Source organism: Echeneis naucrates, chromosome 3, assembly GCF_900963305.1.
Source record: "Echeneis naucrates chromosome 3, fEcheNa1.1, whole genome shotgun sequence".
NCBI lineage: Eukaryota > Metazoa > Chordata > Actinopteri > Carangiformes > Echeneidae > Echeneis > Echeneis naucrates.
Genome location: NC_042513.1, coordinates 20,344,593 through 20,361,767, shown reverse-complemented (window position 1 = coordinate 20,361,767; position 17,175 = coordinate 20,344,593). Strand labels below are relative to the sequence as shown.

The window sequence follows — 17,175 nt, the reverse complement described above, 5'->3', positions numbered from 1 at the left end:
GGAGGTCACTTCACTGTCTGGATGGAGGTTTATTTGTGGTTCGTAGAGTCTCTAAGAGTAAATCAGGATGCAGATCTTTCAGCTTTCAGGCTCCTCTTTGATGGACCCAACTCCCAGTATCGGTTCATGGGGCGGACTCTGTCACAGCTTTAACGATCAGGCCTCAAACCTTCCTTTATGACAAAGAATTAAAATTTTAAGGTGTCATTCCTTTTTCATTCAGTTGTGCTGCTATAGGCTGCTCGGCTTCTTTCTCTCTCAGAAATTACATATTTGCTGATCACATATTAATCTTTCTTATTATATTCCATCACTGCTGATTGATATTTTAAACAATTTTCTTTATTTGGATCACTCTCCAATGTTGGAACAATCATTTGCCACATATATCTAGTTTTAGTTAATATTTTTCTTTATAGTCTACTCATAAAAATTATTGGTGGTATAATGATAGCAGTCTTTGATCTTATTTCCAGTGTCAGTGTCAGGTTTGGTAGAAAATCCCAGGAAAAAAAAAAAAAAAGACCACGTCTGGCTGTGGTGCATTTGGCCTCAATCTCTCTGGGCCAAGACAAACTCTAGTGTTCCTTGTTTCCCTCCCCTGCTGGCCCCTCCCCACCAGAGGAAGTTTCACCGCGGCTCTGGAACTGTTGCAACTCATCAGGAGCTCAGAGAAGAGAGAGGAAATTGCTTATGGGTTCTCCCTGTGCCTCCAAGTACTTATATTTCCTCCCACAATCCAAAGACATACAGGTAAGGTTTATTGGTAACTTTAAATTAGCCATTTAAAGAAGGGAAAACTAGTTAAATGGAGAGAAATGTAGGAGAAAAGGGCGAGATCACAATATTTTGTGTGTTATTGCAGTCTCTGAAAGTCAACTGCAATATATTCAGTGTTTTGACGACAATGACCCGGCTCTCAGCTCAGCTCTGAATGACTGCGTGCAGCGGAGGTCATAAACCCCAAACCCGACATGTTGGCATGTTAACGAATGAATGAATGAGACACGGTCTGAACAAACAAAACACAGTACCTGTCAAATACATTTTTTGATTGTCTTTCTCTCATACAGTGCTCTTATCCTTATGTTGTTCATTTTTTTATGTCTGAAAAATCAGAGTCACTTGTGGCTCCATTTTTTGTATCTTTTTAAAAACAACATAAAAGTATATTACTGAATAATAATAATAATAATAATAATAATAATAATAATAATATATTATATTATATATTATAATATATTATATTATAATATTAATAATAATAGTAATATAATTAAAACTCCTGCCAAGCAAACGTCTCAAATGTTTGTAGAGGTGGTACAAAAGTAAACAAGTAGATCACATTCTCACACATGAATGCAAATATTATGAATTCATATATATATATATAAAAAAAAACTTCCTTCATTTTGAACTCAAAGTTTTAAATGTAAAAAGTATAAACCTGTTACTATCCAACATAAGTTTACATCTTTTGCAAACATGCTTTATCTGAATTTACAAAGTTATCTAGCCTAGCTTCATTTTAAGCTTATTGAAATAACATTTAAATAAACAGCTGTGATGACGATCATAAAATTTCTTTGGCAGGACAGAAAACATCTCAGTGGTCAATAAAAAAAAGGGGGGGGGACATGTTTATTACAAAGGCCCCAGAACACGTTCTACCTGTAACATAAAACAGAAAAAGGACCTGATATTACATCACCTAAATGCAAAAAGCTCAAAATGTGTAAACAACAGCCCCGCTGATGTAGCAGACAAACTAGACTTCCTGCTCGTTGTGGGCGGTGTGGAGTCAGGCCAATATTAGGGCACATTGTGATACTGCCGATGTGCTCAGTGGCATGGAAAAATTTGTTTGTTTCAACAACTGCCAACTTATTTTGCAGACTGTTTTGGTCCGCCCCTTGTTGCTTTTTTAATATCGAAACCAGGTTCACTCAAGTGAGGCTGTAGGGCCCTTTTTATTAACCTGTTCGCTCTGACATCATCATATTCTTGAGTCTCCCCTACTTTTCCATTCAGGCCTATCCTGTTTTCCAAATAAGCTTTCTGCTCCTGGCTGCTGCAACTCCAAGAACTAACAGAAAGACACTGACTGGCTGTTGTTGATGCTCATTTCTGCCATATCATGTTAATTACCTCCAAAGCTTATCACGGTTATCGACCTTGATCCGGTTTTGAGATCAGTTTATCACCCAGGCCTAAGTTTGTGTTTCCTCTAATGACAATGTTTGTTCAAATGTTAATTTTCCTGAAGGGTTTGATTTATTTCGTCATTTGATGCTCTAATATAACAAGGCAAAGCAACTAGAGCGTAACTCACTATTGTTAAACTAAACTGTAAAAGACAAAAACAGAAACACAACAGCGTGCCTCAAACAGCTGCCTCCCATCATTTACTGAGGCCTACCTGCCAAACAGATAAAATTGGAAGATAGTCATCGTTAACAATAACAAAAATTTTAAAAGAAAGAAAATTTCAACTTCACACACACTGTCCATCTTCAGCCAGTACTACTACTATTTGCTTTGGATAATTAGATATTTAAAATGATAATGCTAATAATCTACATATTATGGAACAATCCATAATAATCCATGGACGTCAGCACTGGCAAGAAGTTTTTGTGTCAGGTCATGGACTCTGCCTTGTTGACTCCAGCCCCAAGCAACCCTGACCGATAAGCGCTATAGATAAGGGACAGAGAGGATTAGTAATTTCAAGTGATTTAATGGAGTCATTTCTGATCTGCCCCTTGTCAGCGACACCCACTCAGAGATAAGTGCATTCACAGGACTATCAATTCAAATAGTTGGTGCTTCCTACAAATGTTTCTTTCTCTCCACACTGACCTGAAAAAGGTTCTTACTTTGCACGGTAGAGGACAGAGGAATGGCGCACACAGACCCAGATCAGAGGAAAAATGGATAGCATTACACAGAAAGGGGGGAAAAGGTGCATTAGAAGTTGCTCATATCAGAATATAAAGCAAAAATCGCTGTAGCCAAAGCTACATCAAGACAAAACTGAATCCATGCCTGCGAATGCTGTTTATCCGCTTATTTGCCCAAACTCCATTTGAACCCCACTGCCTCTGTAACCACAGGGCCCCAACTAGTGGATCTGGCTCTTGGGGGATAAATAAACGCTTTGGCAGAACATCTGTCCTGACTGACCTTATGTTATATACCCCCAACATTGACTGATAGTCAACTTCCAACTGTTTGTGTATTGTGTACGTGTGGCAGTAAATTAGTGTGTGTTCTTTTCTCTATACGAGAACCGACCCTGGAATAAGTTCCCACTCAGTGAGGGTGGCTTGGTGTTCTTACTCAACTATGGAGTGAAGGAAATCAGATAATCGCATCACATAAAATAACCACAATGGAGTCTGACTTGCAGGCTGTCCTCTTGCCACAGTCTGATGTTTGATGCTATGAAACACTGCCCTTCTGCTCACTCGGTTTACTATGAGAACCATGTGTCTTGGCCTGTCCACACCCTGCTGTAAACTGCTACTGTGGTTGAGTCCACATACTGACATTTCACAAAGGATCATGGACGCTTGTGTTTTGGTCTGTATAGCTAATTTTCTGTTTGCATTTTTATCAAAGCAGAAAAAGGTGACCAAGATGTGTTCAAAGACAATTAGTGAAGATTTCTGTAACTCACTCAGACAGCTTCATCAGAGCAGTTAAGAAAGCACAGAAATCAGCTTTGTCAAGAGTAATACTTAATAATGATACTTGAGGCAAAGCTGCTAGAGGCCATTTCCTAATATTTAAAATGTTTCACAGTACAGTTGTGCACTGTGTAATGTATGCCTAATCCATTCAGCCCTGGCTCCAAACATCACTACATCAAACGTTGCTCTTCTCCCAATTCTTGAAACTGAGCAACTGGGAGATTTTCAAACTTCAAAGCAGAGCTGGAGATTTTCTTTTCCCCAAAACTAAAAAACAGAGGTTGTACAGTATATGTGTTGGCTTGTAAACAGTCTGCTCTGTGAGACAACCCATTAAGAAGAATTATGTCGATGCAAGACGTCAGATCGAAGATATCTGAGCTGGAACAATATGAAAGATGGTATGAAAATTGTGAAAGATAGTTTTCTGTCCTAATTCCCTCCTGCATCAAACATAACCAAGAGTTTACATATTAAAGTGTTTGTCTACTTGATGTTATTAACTAATAGCAGGCTAGTTATATATAAAAACTGCATCAACTTCAACTTAAATTTCGTTTTAGTTGAGCTGAATTCCCATTTAAGCCATTCTCATCGTCATGATTTCGCTTTGAAACGGTGACTCAAACGTAGTCCATTAGCTAAAAGTTGCTGCAAAAATCTTTACTTTTACACATTTTATTTTCTAACCAGGACCTGAAAACATCACCAACATGAGCTGGACACAGACTGTGTTGATATTTCCGTTCGATCTACTGAACATTTATCACACGCAGAGGAGGACTTAAACGACATCATGTCTTTCTTTATGAATGATGAATGTGCTAAATAAATTTTAAAGGAAATCCATCCAACAGGCTCGAACAGTGCAAAAATAAATCCCCTAGTTCAAAGACGTGACTGCAGACTCTGCTCCATCCCCTTCTTGCAGAAACGTCTATATGAGAAGCCCCAGGTGTTTCTGCAGCCAAAGGCCCCACTGTAGCAAATTATACAGTACATTCCTAAACCATGACTCTCTCTCCCTCGCCTACACATGCCCACAGACACAGTTACACACTCCTGTGGTTCCACACTGCGTCAGCCCCACATGCAAATGAAAATGCTCACAAAACTCAAACATCCACTGTGCTCACTGTGATCACGCAGCATCACAAAGTTTCATCTTAATAATTCAATATACTCATCAGCTTTAGACCAAAAGGCCAACAATTAAACTGTGTAAAAGTTCCTCCTTTATCTTAGCAGCAGAAAACCCATAAAGACCAGCAGATGAAACAATTGTGTGATAGAAATCACTGCATGGGCTCAGGAACACTTCCAGAAATCATTTGTGAACACAGTTCCCCGTGCCCTCCACAATGCCATCCAGAAACTCTGGGCCAAAGACCGTTTAAATTTCACTTAGGCAAATTGGAGAACAATTCTGTGGTCAGACAAATCAAATTTTGAATTTGTTTCTGGAAACCATGGACACTGTATCCCCTGGTCTAAAGAAAAGAGGGACCATCTGCCTTGTAAGTAATGCTCAGCTCATTTGCAAGGAGTATTTGGGTTGTATGTATAAAGATGAACACTAATGATTCATTTAATTATTGATGCATTTATCACTTATTTTTTCATTAAATAAATAAATCAATAAAATATCAGGATCATGATATTTATTGATTGATAATCAAAATTCATTCTGATTAATATTTGGTCAACCAGTTAGTCAGTCACTGAGTTAATGGTTTAATCTTAAAATGATGGCTTTCCAACAGTTCTCCACTTCAGTATTTAAAGTAAACAGGGTCAATTTAGAAGATCAAATACTAATCAAAATAAAATCCATCCTGCTTTATTTTTTGTCAGTAAGCACTTCCACACGAAAGCATTTTTCACCTTAGCTGAGCAATAAAAGGTTTCAAAGCTTCGCCCCGCCATAACAACTTCAGAGAGGCTTGTAAAACATGCACAATCAGGTAAAGAGACAGAGGACACAAATCTTTCCAATTCTCACTGCAGTCACTGCTGATAAAACTCCAGGCTGGAAAGGAACATATGGCAAAGCATTAAAGAGAAGACATGCCAAAGACACTGGTACTAATCTTTAAACTGTATCCAGATCTTTAGTTCAACATTTCAGTTGGATTTCAGAAGTAATCAGTACTTTTATGTTATCTGGAGAATAGACATCTGACACTTTTCATTGGCCAATGAGAAGTGCTACCATAGTTACCTGTATCATAGCAATTATTCATTCATTCATCTTCTGTCGCTTATCCGCTTATCCCCGCTTATGCATTTACGGGTCGTGGGGGGATACTGGAGCCAATCCCAGCTCACATTTGGTGAAGGCTGGGTACACCCAGGGCAGGTCTCCAGTCTATCACAGTCAGAGTCACCAATTAACCCAAACATGATGTTTCGGCCAAATGGAGGAAACACATGAAAACTCTGCACAGAAATGCCCCAGGCCCAGGAAACAAACCCGGAACAGCGCTAACCACAATGCCACCGTGCTGCCCGGCATAACTATTAATTGAGTTTTAATCGAAATCATGATTTCAGACATATGCAGTTAGCAATTGTAGAAATTGCTTCCTGCAGCGAGTTAGACTTGAGGTCTCAGCTGATGTCACCCGACATGAAGAGAGGTTGATCTGTAGATCAAGAAAGCACAGCATTGAAGCCGTAAATTGAAGTTTCTGCAGCTCCCTAATGTTCAGCCCTGAAACGCAGAAAGTATTACAGCGATATGTCCGAGAAGCTCGCTGTTTTATCACAGTCTGCTCTTCTGACTCTCTGGCCATCAAAGCCAATGTCCATGCTGTCCTCATGGAGATATTTCTCAGTAAAGGATATCAGCTGACGCTATAGGAAATCCTCCTGCATGTGACACGCTGTGATCTCATCAACTTTATTAGTCAGGAATCTGACGTTTGACAGTAATAACTGTAAAGTAGAGTAAAGTAACTGTAGAGTAATAACTGTGAGCACCACAAACAAAAATAAATCCTAATTCACAATTAAATATTGTACAATGACAATAAAGCTATTCTCTATCGCAATATATGTCATAAAAGAAAAAAAATAACAATTAGATATTTTCCCCAAATGTCAACACCATGTGTACTACAAGCCGAGGACAAGCCTACTCTGCTCATTCAGGATGCAGGAGGATTCACTAGTGTGAATAGTGAATAAATGAATTTGAGATTTAAAAGTGACACACGATTGACTTTTTCATCAATTGACATGAGAATTTTCATTGCGGCTGGAGCTGAGCTGTTTTCTCAGCTTCTCGGCTAGACCCAGACCACAAGCATCAAAATCCTTCATGTGCTTTAAATACAGAGCCGAAAAACCACCGCTGGAAAAAGAGCATCTGAAATACGTGACTTCAAACTGGATAAAAATAAGTCAAACAAGCCACAAAACTGACATGTGGAGCAGTGAATATGATGTTACTGAGGGAAGTGTGACCAAAGTTAACTAGCTCATAACAATTATTCATTTACAGGTGACGGGGTGCTGGAGCCAATCCCAGCTGCCAGCGAAGGTCGGGTACACCCTGGACAGGCTGTGCTGCCCAGCGTAACACTTAATTGAATTCTAATTGAAATCGCAGTTTCAGATATCGCAAATAGAAAATCACTAAAGGCTTTGTCGTAGAAAATACTTTCCGCTGCGTTAGACTCAAAGCAGAAGCATGTCTTTCCTCCAGCCGTACTAAGCAATTGAGTGAGCACACTCCTGTGCTCCCCAATCTGGAGTGGCCTCAACACACCCAGTGGAGAGATGAGGTCTCGGCTTATGCATGTCCAAGTAACACCAAGGAGGTTGACCTGTTGAATTTTTAATTCATGGATTTTTTTGAAAGTCTGATTATCTGCTCTGTGAATTGGCCTCTAGGGACAAATAAAGTTTTTTTTTTTTTTTTTTTTTTTTTTTAGTTTGATGAAAATTTTTGAAAGCGTTTTTGTACTAACAGAATATAACTTAATGTGGATTTACACATTATTACTTTAAAAGTGATACGGGCCTTTACATTTGACTTCGCATTACACTACTGGATATCTTTAAAAAGATATACTATCCTTAGGAAACAAACAAACAAAAAAATAAATAAATAAATAAATAAAAAATACACCAGTTAACCAGTTAAAAAACACCAGTTAACATTGACAAACCATTGCCTCCTCTCAGCCTTCGGCTCCAGTTTCAAAAAAATGTCAAAATATTTTTCATATTTTTGTCTACAGTGCTTTTATAAGAGCACTTAACAGCATGAAGACGTCGCTGACGCACAACAATCAGAGTAAGTGTCTCAGGGTACAGCCAATCAGTGCCTGAGGTAAAACCACTCTGATGCTGTACGAATACCCTCAGATGACCAGGAATTTGTCTGACTTGAATCTGTGCTCATGGGGAAGCAGGGTTCACAGCCTGGGTGAGCTCAGTCAGCAGCTGGACATAGAAGGGTGTAAGAGGTTAATATGACCTAATCAGGATTAAACTACTTCTTAGATGTATTCAAATAAATCTCACAAGCTTACACGACAGCACACAAACGTATGGAAGGCTGTGCAGTTGGTTCGAGAATTTCAAAATGAGGGAAGCAATCATTGTGCTCTTCCCCTTTACTTGTCCAAAGACACGCATGTTTATGTTAACTGGTGACTCTAAATTGTCTGTAGGTCTGAATGTGAGTGTGAGTGGTTGTTGGTCTCTGTGATGGACTGGCGGCCTGTCCTGGATGTACCCCACCCTCACCCAGAGCGAGCTGGGATTGGCTCCAGCACCTCCCGCAACACAGAAATAGAAAAGCGGTAGAAGATGGATGGATACATTGATGAATAAGCAATCGTTCCTGAGGAACAAACTGTGAAATTGTTTTTAACAAGTAGCTGTTATATCTATAAAGACTATTGAGGAAGGAACTAGAGGGGCAGTCGTGTGTGTGTGTGTGTGTGTGTGTGTGTGTGTGTGTGTGTGAGTGATCAATGTGACTTTCTCTCTTGGTTATGTAGCCACAACCTTTCAAGACTGCTGTTATTAAATCTCTCCTCAAAAGACCTAATCTTGATCCAGATGGCTAATTATAGACTTATATCTAACTTTCCTTTGTTTTCAACATTCTTGAAAAAGCTGTTGCAAGCCAAATATGTGAACATCTGCATAGAAATATTTTGTTTGAAGAGTCTCAGTCAGGTTTTAGAGTACATCATAGCACAGAAACAGCATTGGTGAAAGTTACCAAAGACCTTCTCATGGCTTCAGACAACATATTGGACTCCATACTTGTGATTTTAGATCTAAGTGCTGCTTCTGACACTATTGACAATAATATTCGGTTACAGAAGCTGAAACATGAAAAAAAAAACAAACAAACAAACAAACCAAAAACAAACAAAACACCAGTGGATGACATTGCGTTGGTTGCCACTTGCTTGAACCTGCAGCTATTTTGATAGACAATTCACATCACATTTAAAAATGTATGTAAAAGATTCCTCAGTTTCAATAGACACTTAAATTGAAACATTGATTATTGGAAGATGTGCAGAAATGCTGAATATCAGTTTCAAATATCAAAGAACCTGACATGTCCTTCATAAAAGCCTTTAATTGCTTTGTCCTTTGGTGTTAAAACCTAAACTGAGCTGACAAACGGGACAGTTGTGACCCCCAGCTGTCAGTGGGAGGAGTCAGGGAAGTCCCCTGACTCCACCCCCACGGCCATCTGCTACTCCTATCTGCCACATCTGGAAGGCAGATTACCTCCAGGCCACCATCAGTAACCAATGACATCATCTGGTGGTTTCACCCGAACAAGAAGGCTAACTCTGTGTGTGTTTGTGTAACGGGATAAGTTACGGCTTCTTCATGGAAAAGCAGGCTGAAAAGAAAATGTTAGAAAATTTGAGAATACAAACGCCAGCTGGGCATGAACAGTGTCAACTTTTTTTTTTTTTTTCAAAGAGTCGCAGGTACACACAAACACAGCGGTTGGAGCAATTGCAAAGCCAACAGTTGGGTCTAAGCAATAGCAGCAGACTAAAGGCATTCCTTTGCTTGCTCTAACTCAAACTCTGCTGGCGGCCATAATTACTGAGCACTAAATAAGCACAGCTAAAGATAGACGTGCACTCTCTTCCACACTCCCTGTAAGAATTAAATATCTACACCCCCAATAAAGCTCTCTTCGTTTCTCGACAACCCGTTGTGCCATCAGTTTCATAATGATACTTCAAATTAAGCGATTAGTTTGATTTGTAGTCCAGCACCATATTATTTTTAATGAAATTTTGTTTACTCTCTAACTTCCGCCGCCAACGCTCCCCTTGAGCTCCTGTACTTCAGAGTGGGCTGAGCCTGTTGTTATCCAATATGATTCACACAAGCGCAGCGATGCACAGTTGGGTTTACATTTTGGACAGCCATGTATGGCAACTTCAGTTGAACAAAAATAATGCAATCACCAGTCACGATTCGTGAGAAAATGCGAAGTATTTAGAGTCACCAATTAACCTCAAGATGCACGTCTTTGGACGGTGGGTGGAACTGTGGTTATTATTTTTATATGGAATCATGAGGTAACAACATTGGGACTGCTTTTAACTTTTTAATTCTGGGACAACCCTTTGCTGAACTGCGGACTAACATTAAGAAGCTAGTCATGACGTACTTTAGACATGGAACTGAAGGAGCTTGTGCCTTTCTGAAAACTGGCCGGATCTAAGGACAGTATTCCAGCAAAAGTACTGAGGAAGAGACGCGGGCTGGGATTAAAATCAACAGGCAGCAGGGGGAGAGGGCCTGGAGGGGAGCATTTCAACCTGCTGTCCCATGTGTTATCATGGGTAACGTACCCTCTTTAAATAATAAGATGGAGGAACGGGGGTGTCAGAAAGTATCGGGAGAGCAGCCTGATATGCCTCTGTGACACATGGCTCGATGGCGTTTCAGACCATCTGGTGTAGGAGCACCGCTGCAACTGGTAAGCGAAAAGGCCGTGGGCTTGTCATGTTTATAAACAATAAATGGTGCAACCCTTAACATGGTACCATCAAGGAAATAACAATAAACAACACATCGAACTCCTAACGGTTTGTTTAAGGCCATATTATCTACCCAAGAAGTTCTTTGTTGCAGTCGCCATTGTTGTTTACATTCCTCCTACTGCCCATGTGGAGAAGGCCTGTGACTGTTATAGAGAGAGCTCTGGATGGCTTTGTTGTAGATAGATAAATAGTAATGGTGTAACAATACGTGTATTCGTAATGAACCATTCGATACAAATACATGTGTGTACCGAAAAACGTTACCATGCTAAAGCAAAGTGGAACTACTGATCGCTCCCCGTTTCCTCCAGGTGACGGAACACTGTCTCTGTCTGTTTGTTGTTGTCGAGCCATCCTAGAAACGTCGATGAGCAAGTACGACAGACCAGCTTCGCTGAGCTTGAGCTACCTAAGCAACTTTGAGTTAATTAATCAAACCAACGGCCGATTCTAATGTTAGTAAACAGGAGCCACGCAAAGCCATCTGACAAGTTGTTTTAGCACAGAAGAGCATGAGGCTGAGAGTTAAAAAATCCCTTACAAGCTGCGTTTTAATTGATCTATATTTACTTACTATTATTGACATATGGACCATTGTGAAAAGACAAAAATATTGTCTTGTCTGATTCTGAGCATTATAGTTTTATGCACTCCACCTCAGCACAGTTGAAGATCTGATTTAAAATCACTGTTGAGGGTTCTCCTTTGGAGAGTTTTAATGCCTCCAGCTTTGCTGTTGTGCTAACCACCCTGCTGAGCAATCTTTTGTTTTGACTTCGCATTTTTTAAAAATACATGGGAAAATACAATGGAAAAAATATATACCGTAATTTCCGGACTATAGAACGCTCCTGAATATAAGCCACACCTGGAAATGGCATATGGCAGGAGTTATTTTACACAAAGATTTCGCCTTTTCGCCAGATCAATCGACTTTAATTTGAAAGCTGCATCATATGCATTGCTTTGTATTTTCCATGATAAGGGTGTGTGCATGAAGCGCAAAATAAATGAGTGATCTGAAGAATTTAGTGTGGGTGCCTTTAATTTAATTCCAACAATTTCATTGGTCCACTGTGACCTGTTGGGTAATTTTGTTGGTCTGATGTGACGTTAAATGTGTTGGCGGCATGAAGCTCATTACCCGTTAAAGTCCATAAATTAGCCACATAGTGGTTTAAGCTGCAGCGTTCAAAGCGTGTGAAAAAAGTCTCAGTTTATTATCTGGAAATTACAGTAAACAAAGTAGTAAAAGAAAAAGTCCAGTGTGCTTATTTGAAGCCTTCACCAAAAAAAAAAAGAAAGAAAGAAACCAAAGCTATATAGAATGGATACAGTGGATAACAGAATCGAATGAATGAAGAATGTTTGGGGGATTTGGGGAAAGCATCCAGTTGTGGTTTGACAGATATTGTGATTAAATTTGGGATTTCATTTTGTGCTTTTTCAAGTGCAGTTTGAGGTTTGTTGTTTTGTCTTCCGATGTGACTCCTTCAAATGTCAGTTATCTGAGTAATGAAGTTAATGAGATCGAAGTGTGTCTCTGAGATGACGGCTTTACTGAGACATGTCTCCATGAGGACAGCATTGACATTAGCTTTATGGATTTACTGTCAAAAGCGCAGCGTGCGATAAAATGACATCTCACAGAGTCATTGGTGGAGAACTGTACATCCAACTCAACTGAAAAGGCATGATGTGCATCGCAGGCTGTGCTCTGCTCTGTGTTTTTCAGAGCATTCTGTATCCTGCAGGGGTTTGGATAAATCATTTATTCATTCTTCTTCTACCACTTCTACCCGTTTCCGGGTCACGGGAATTTCTGGAGCAAATCCCAGCTCACATGGGGCGAGGGCGGGGTACATCCTGGACAGGTCACCAGTCCATCGCAGGGCCAACACACAGAGACGGAGACAAACAGCCACTGACATGCACACTCACGCAAGCGCGGGGGGAAAACATGCAAACATGCAGGAACTTACTTCCTTGTTGTGAGGCCACTATGCCACCGTGCTGCTCTTGGATAAAAATCACTGTAACTCTTTCTTACAAGGAGGAAAGTCATGCTTCTGCTCTGAGTCGGACTCGCTGCAGAAAATATTTTACAAAACAAAGCCTTTCGAGAAATTAAAGTGAGAAAGGACAGAACAAGTGAACAGAGAAGAGGGGCAGAGCTGGGGAACAGGGATGCTGAGAGTGAAGAGAAAGGAATGTGTTTAAGCAGCCATGGTGACTTAAAGCATACTGTCACCCTGGCACACAGGCTGTCAGCTACATACTAACTGCACCAGAACAAATATTACTGCATTCTTGCCGCTGCACTTTAGCCTTCGAGAGAATGCTGTCGTCCCATCGTCAGGAAGAAACACTCCCTCTATCCACAGACCACACTATCCCATGGTTAGTGGAAGCAATTAACTTTTTTAGAAATCAGCTTTAACTTTGACATTAAAGTTTCCTTTTTGTAAATTCTTTTAAAATGATATAGACCATGGTTTTATTAGTAAAAGCGGTAAAGAGGGAAAGCATCCAAGGGGATGAATACTTTTTATAGGCACTGTAAGAGATGGGAGAGAGAGAGATGTGTTGGAACAGAGTCAGGAGAGAGATTAGACTCCCCTTTGGCCTGAGCTTCACTGGGTGGAGCGACAAATGAGAGGATGTTGATATTCCACTCAGGAAGACAGCAAAATAAAATCTCAACTGGTCCCACAAAATCAATAAAAAAAACAAAAAAAAAAAAAAACACCAAACATGAAAACCAGCCTTGTTTACCCACCCAGAACCATACTGTTTTTATTGGACTGAAATTCAGTCTCACCACTCCAGCTGCTTCCTTCCCAATGCCCTTTTATTTCCACAATAAGCTTTGGACACTTAAGTATCAGCATACTTTTCTGCAATTTTTTGTGAACACAAAAATCCTCTACCTGAAACAACAGCGAGCACAGCTCAGCATTCTTGAGTCTTTCAGCCACAACAGGATAGCATACTGTCAACTAATCTATAACACCATCACAGCTAGAGGTAGGTTTATTCTGGATTTTGAAGGTACGATCATAGCGAGAGAAATAATTACAGTTTCACAATCATCATGGATTTTGATAGTATGTTTATCAACTAATATTCCGGCTAATGCTGGCGATTTAACCGTTGTGCAGACCAACTTTAATTGTGTTCTGTTGTCCAGCTGCAGGCGCCGCGGTGCAGGTTGCTTGACAGTAATTTACCATTAATGCCCCTCAGACGTCTGTCTGCCTCACAAGGCTTTTTCTTTTGTTTTATGTAATTATCTCTCTGCCTCTGTTGAATAACTATGACGTTTTAAATTGCAATGAATAGTCCAATTTTTTGGTAGTTCCATCCCTAATCAAAACCAAAAATCACATTTAATATATTCAATAATCACTCAAATCAGCGGGAGCAGGAGCATAGAACAATACAACATGTTTATGGCCTGCCAGTCTCTCACTTTCTTGCCGACTGTCCATTCATTTCCCTGTTTGTGCTGAAACTTCAGTGAACTATCACTGAACACCTGCACTGAGTTTCATGGAAAGCTATCCGATAGTTGTGGATATTTTATATATTTTTATATTTTAAACCCACCATACAACATGCACAGACACGGTGTATGTACCTGGAGCCCATGAATTGTCTGGCCTCGTGTGTTTCTATGACAACCACACACTGAAGTCACACAACAGTATGTTTGTGTGACCCATGTTTCAGTGTATATGTCACTCACTCATCTTCTACTGCTTTACCATTTTCGGGTCACATAGGCTGCTGGAGCCAATCGCAGCTCACATTAGACAAGGACAGGGTTCACCCTGGACAGGTCTCCAGTCCATCGCAGGGCCAACACACAGAGACAGACAGAGACCAACAACCGCTCACACGCAAAGCTATGGACAACTTAGAGTCACTAGTGAGCCTAAACATGCATGTCGTTGGATGGTGGGAGGAAACCGGATTACTCGGAGGAAGCAAGCATGGGGCGAATGTGCAAACCGCACGGAAAGGACCTTCTTATTATTGTGGGGCAACTGCGCTAACCACTACACTGCTGTGCAGTGTCAAAAGAGATTGAACTGGTTTATGAGTTTATGAGAGAGTTAACAATGAGAGGGGCAGAGAGCATCATGCACACAGAGCAACAGATGGTGGTGTCTGTGAAACCTCAGGAGAATACATATCTACACAATGTTCAAGTAGGGCTAGGAATCTGAATTTTCAATATCAATACAGGGAGCTTGATTTCAACACTGGTTCTGGAAAGATACATTTTTCGATACCAATTTTATAAAATCCAATGACATTACACATTATGGTTAAAAAAAAATAAGAATTTTAATTTCAAATGTATCTTTCAGCTCCTCGTAATTTTAAAGAATATCAATAAATGTAACTTTAAATAAATTGAAATAGAACTGGCAGCATTCAGATTACTTCCTGAACCACTGCAGCTCCCAAAAAAAAATATAGGAGCTCATTGCTTGTTCTTTACACAGTTTGGAGATTATTCATAGTTGAAAAAGCTTTGGATTGATAACTAAATTAATCAACTGTTCAAGCTGTCACATGAGGAACAGGATAATGTTACATGTTCAGATCACCTTTTCCCCTTCTGATAAATTTATACACACATAGTTTTATCATCCAAAATTAATATCATAACTCAGAGCCGTTATAATCTCACACAATACCATTTTAACAGTTGGCACTGATGTAATATCAGAATGTCCTTGATTGCTGATTAAAAAAAAAAACAAAAAAACTTTGTCATCAAAGCTTAAGGATTTAAAGGCACCACATTCAAATGAACACAGCTATCAGAACCCAAACCCTCCACACATGCATGCACGCACACAAAGATTTCCAGTAAGCGATGCAAATGTTCCGACTTCACACAAAAAGCCCAAGCTTCCTCTGAAATGCAGCTGCAACAGAAATCTGACTGAATAGAAATTGTGTAAATATGACTGAAATAAGGAATTCATAGAAATCAGAGAAAATAATGAATCCAGGCAGACAGCGTGTTGTGTCTCAGTGTGAAGCCTCATCACACCGGCACCACAGAGCAAACCTAACTTTTCCTTGATGAATGCCATTTTTATATCTCCCTATTCATTCTGTACAGCACAAGACCGTATGTGCTACTCTATGAGACAATTTAAATTTGGGACACATCCAGCATGAAGACAAGGACATCAGTCTTATCTGGATTTGGTCTTCATTGTTAAGGGAAATAGAACCATAAGTTTGGACAAAGGATCATTAAACTCTTTAAACGTTTTTAAGGTTTCTTCAGCACAGCAGCAGCAGTTGTTAAATCACCTCCAGATATTGAGCTTCAAAAGAAACCACAGAGTTTAGCACTGTGTCGTGACTGCACATTAAAGACACCAAACTGGGCAAACCCAGCCAGACCTCCATGAAATACCTCAAACGAAGCCGATCCAAGACGTCCTGGCACTGAGAAGGTTTCATCAGTTAAAGGGTGACTCTGTCTCTCAGGTCACCAGACAAACACCAGAGCTCAGTTTGTGCTCAGCTGCAGGACGACTCATTGAAAGAGAGGTGCCATTCATCTCTCACACCCACACTCACACACACACACACACACACACACACACACACACACACACACACACACACACAGTTGGACGTGCACAGTTTATGTGAACGAGCGTAAAGTTGCACTTTACAAACAAACAAACAAACAAACAAAAAACAAAGCAGATTTGACATTGACACCATTTAGTCTGGAGAAGCTAACCCAGTCCTCAAAGGAAGCCCTGGGGGATCCCCCTTCTGGGTCTCCTTGTGTATGCTCGTTGCAGGTCATCCAATACTTTCAAAATATCAATAAATGGAGCAAACTTCAGACGTGCCCTGCCAGAGAAGATCCGTTCAGCCTGCAGGGAGTCCAGTTTACCGTACATGGGGAGGAAAACAGGAGAACAGACCGCTTTACGTGTCATTTGACACCGTGGGCTCAAATCAAACCATCAGCCGTGGAAACAACAAAGCACAGCGAACATACCGAGAACGGGGCGAAGGAAAGGCTGCTGAAGGAGTGTTTAATCTGGGCGAAGCGGCCGAGGATCCTCCGTTAATGAGGCCAAACCTCCGCCGTTTTTTTTTTTCTTTATTAAAGATGGAAAACTACGTCCTCACTGAGAGACAGAATGGGCGGGGCTCGAACGTTTGGAAAACCCGACTGACCAATCCGCTGTAGTTCTGACACCGAGCTGCTGATGTGAGCCAATCAGGCCCCCCCCCCCACCCGCCCAGAAAACGTAGACAGGAGCTGATTGGTTGGCAGAGCAAAGACCTCCCAGTTAAAACTACTACAGCACCCCAAAGGGGGAGGAGAGACACTGTGTTAGAGAGCCGGATCTTTTGGCTCGGTTCACTAAAAGAGC

At 40.5% G+C, this 17,175-nt stretch overlaps 1 protein-coding gene across 1 annotated transcript in view; it reads right to left on the bottom strand.

Annotated features, from left to right (window-relative positions):
- Positions 1–16,893, bottom strand: part of ccdc102a (coiled-coil domain containing 102A) — a 34,955-nt gene extending 18,062 nt beyond the window's left edge. Inside the window, exon 1 of the mRNA XM_029498888.1 lies at positions 16,794–16,893. The gene's annotated coding sequence lies outside the window, so the exon portion shown is untranslated. The remainder of the gene's footprint in view (positions 1–16,793) is intronic.
- Between the last annotated feature and the right edge of the window lie 282 nt (positions 16,894–17,175).